Source organism: Grammomys surdaster, unplaced genomic scaffold (genome assembly GCF_004785775.1).
Source record: "Grammomys surdaster isolate TR1022 unplaced genomic scaffold, NIH_TR_1.0 165, whole genome shotgun sequence".
NCBI lineage: Eukaryota > Metazoa > Chordata > Mammalia > Rodentia > Muridae > Grammomys > Grammomys surdaster.
The window spans coordinates 6,526,519-6,530,888 of record NW_021604613.1 but is presented as its reverse complement, the minus strand read 5'-3'; positions in this window follow the sequence as shown (position 1 = coordinate 6,530,888).

The window sequence follows — 4,370 nt, the reverse complement described above, 5'->3', positions numbered from 1 at the left end:
CACTTTAAACATTTAAATGTTTTTCTTTTATGTAAAATATAATTGAAGGTGGATAAATTAAAACTTGTTCTCATATTGAAAACTGTTGGATAGATTTTAACCTTTTTTTTTTTTTTACTCTGGAAAACTTATCAAAGTAAAATAATTTGGTTCTACATTCAAAATTAAACATTTAAAACTAAAATTTTATATTTAAAATATTCATACAAATTACTTTGATGTAGATATTTTTTGGAAAGTAGAATATATTTTAAAAAAAATACCAGTCTGTATAAATTCTGAAAATAATCATTTCTTCAACCTTTTCTTGCTAAACAAACTATGTTTGACATAATGTCTCATTGTCAAATTCTTTCTTTCCAAACTTTAGCAGATTTAAAGTCAGATTCTATACCTGTGATTCAGAACTTAGAGCTATTTGTTTTCATAGACTTCTAAAATTAACCACCTTTTTATTTTTCAGAAGTAAAATTAGACAAAACTGTAATAGCATAAACAATTAAAACATTTATTTAATGTCAATTCAGATATTTGTGTTTAAATGATATGTGTGTGTTTGTGTGTGTGTGTCTGTGTTTGTGTGTGTGTGTATTAATTAATGTGCCACAACATGTCTTACAGGTTAGAGGAAAACCTCATGTATCAGCACTCTATTTTCTCCTTTGGAACAGGTTACTGTCTCAGACTCTCCTGCATACTTCAGAATAACAGGTCAGCAGGCTTCTACAGTCTGTCCTTTCTCAATGTCATTGTAAAAGTACTGGGATTAGAAGATACACATTACCTCACTGATTAACATGTGTTTTATGTATCTGAACTCAGGTTGCCATATTCAGCTAGTCAATAGTTTTGGTCACTCGGCCATGGGAAAAAATCCCTAGATATTATTATATGATTCCTGTATGACCACAATATTTAGAAGTTGAAGAGAAGAGCTACAGTTCTCAATCATCTTATGTTTGCTTTCTTTGTATTTCCATTTTATTCTAATTTATTATGATGATGCTTTAAATTTGATGTATGTGAGGTTTTTTTTTTTTTTTTGCCTTCTAAGAAGGACTGAAGCATTCACACTTTGGTCTTCCTTCTTGAGCTTCATCTGGTCTGTGTATTGTGTCTTAGGTGTTCTGAAATTTTGGACTAATACCCACTCATCATTGAGTGCATACCATGTGTGATTTTTTGTGATTGGGTTCCTCTTCAGGATGATATTTTCTAGTTCTATCGATTTACCTAAGAATTTCATGAAGTCATTGCTTTTAATAGTTGAGCAGTACTCCATTGTGTAAATGTACCACATTTTCTGTATCCATTCTTCTGTTGAAGGACATCTGGGTTATTTCCAGCTTCTGGGTGTTATAACTAAGGCTGCTATGAACATAGTGGAACATGTGTCCTTGTTATATGTTGGAGCATCTTTTGGGTATATATGCCCAGGAGTGGTGTAGCTGAGTCCTCAGGTAGTACTATGTCCAATTTCTGAGGAACAACCAGACTGATTTCCAGAGTGGTTGAAGCAGCTTTCAATCTCACCAACAATGGAGGAGTGTTCCTCTTTCTCCACATCCTCTACAGCATCTGCTGTCACCTGAGTTTTTGATCTTTGTCATTCTGACTGGTGTAAGGTGGAATCTCAGGGTTGTTTTGATTTTAATTTCCCTGATGACTAAGGATGTTGAACATTTCTTTAGGTGCTTCTACGCCATTTGATATTCCTCAGTTGAGAATTCATTGTTTAGCTCTATATACCATTTTTAAATAGGGTTATTTGATTCTCTGGAGTCTAACTTCTTGAGTTCTTTGTATATATTGGCTATTAGCCCTCTATCTGATGTAGGGTTGTTAAAGATCTTTTCCTAAACTGTTACTTGTCATTTTGTCCTATTAACAGGAAAATTTCTCCTGTGCTTACGTGTTTGAGACTCTTCCCCAACTTTCTCTTCTATTAGTTTCAGTATATGTGGTTTTATGTGGAGATCCTTGATCTACTTGGACTTGAGCTTTGTACAAGGAAATAAGAATGGGTCGATTTGCATTCTTCTACATGCTGACCTCTAGTTTGACTAGCACCGCTTGTTAAAAATGCTGTCTGTATTTCTACTGGATTTTAGCTCCTTTGTCAAATATCAAATGACCATAGGTGTGTGGATTCATTTCTGGGTCTTCAGTTCTATTCCATTGATCTACCTGCTGTCTATGTACCAATACCATGCAATTTTTATTACTATTGCTCTGTAATACAGCTTAAAGTCAAGGATGGTGATTATCTCAGAAATACTTTTACTGTTGAGGATAGTTTTCACTATCTTGGGTTTTGGAGACAAATAATGGAGCAGATACTGAAGGAATGGCCATTCAGAGACTGCCTCACCTGGGGATCCATCCCAAATACAGTCACCAAACCCAGACACTATTGCAGATGTCAAGAAGTGCTTGCTGACAGGAGCCCAATATAGCTGTCTTCTCAAAGGCTCTGTCATAGCCTGACAAATACAGAGGCAGATGCTTGCAGCCAACCATTGGACTGAGCACGGGGTCCCCAATGGAGGAGTTAGGGAAAGAATTGAAGGAGCACATCCCCATAAGAAGAACAACAATATCAACCAATCAGACTCCCCCCCCCGCCCCCTGGACTCCCAGGGACTAACCTACCAACTAAATAGTACACATAGAGCAACCGATGGCTCCAGCAGCATATGTAGCAGAGGATGGCATTGTTGAGCATCAATGGGAGGAGAGGCCCTTGGTCCTGTGAAAGCTTGATGCTCCAGCTAGGGGAATGCCAGGGCGAGAAGACAGGGGTTGGTGTTTGGTTGGGTGGGGGAACACCTTTATAGAAGCAGGAGGAGAGGGAATGGGATGGGGATTTTCCGGAGGGAAAATCAGGAATAGAGGACATTTGAAATGTAAATAAAGAAAATATCCAATAAAAAAATAATTGATACATGTGTAATCTATTTACATCATTTCTTTCTTTCCCTAACTTCAAGTCTATCTAAGGCCCACCATGTGCTCTTAAATTAATGATCTATTTAGTCTTTTATTGTTATTTTTGTTGCTTCCTGAGTTTTATATTACTTGACTAATTGCCTATTTTCATAAAATCTCTGCAACCACTCCAATGTTTCTGTGTGACATATCAATAAATCTTTGGATTTACATATAGATTAGCTGTGTGAAATAAACTGAATAAATATTCTTTCCTAACTCTTTAAGATAATTTTCATTTAGATCTTTATATAATCATATTGTTAAACATTCATGTTATATTAAGCCTTTTAATAACCATTTCTGATATGTGTTTTGTAAAACATTTATTATTGCTGTTTTAGTTTGAAAGAGACATCAAGGATTGGCAAAAGGCTGTTATAAAAGATGACATTTACTTGGGGCTGTCTTATAGTTTCAGATGTTTAGTCTATTACTGTCATGTCTGGAAGCATGGTAGTGAACAGGTTGACATCGTGCTGGAGACATAACTGAAAGTTTTACATCTTGATCTCCATGTAGCAAGGAGACAGTGTGAGCGACACTATACATAACTTGAGTACATATAACCTCAAAGCCTAGCCCCTCAGTGACATAATTCCCTCTAACAAGGCAATACCTACTCAATATGACCATACCTCCTAATAGTTATACTCCCTATGGGCCAAGCATTCACACACATGAATCTAGGGTAACCATGCCTATTCAAACCACCACACTTTCCTTGATTGAATATACTAGAGTTTTTCAATCCCCCAGTCTGATTCTCTTATCTCTTTGTTACAGCCTGATTTATCTTATTTCATATAATCTCAAAAAATATATGTACTTACTCAGCTTATTTTATTTCTGATGAAGTCACTATTCACTTGAAGTCTGAATTTCATTGCTACCACTTTGCAATTTAAGCATGATCTACACATTTGTATTACTTAAATAAACTTTCCAACTCAAATTTAAGTTTTTACTCTTATAAAAATTTCATCAATGTAGTAACAGTTACAGAAACACTATGAGGATCAGTGCCCATGAACACATGAAATGTAATTTAACATTACTCCTCCAGTTCTCAGCTTTACATTATAAACTAATAGGACTTTTTGTGGTATGACTGAGAATGATCACATAGGCTAATGTTTTTTTTTTCATTTTTAAAACATATTTTATTAATTCTTTGAGAATTTCACAAATGTATTTTGACCTTATTCTTCCTTTACTCATCCCATAACTCTTCACAGACCCACTCTGACCTCCCTATGCACCCACAACTCCATATAGTTTTCTTCTTCTTCTTCTTCTTCTTCTTCTTCTTCTTCTTCTTCTTCTTCTTCTTCTTCTCCTTCTCCTTCTCCTTCTCCTTCTCCTTCTCCTTCTCCCTCTCC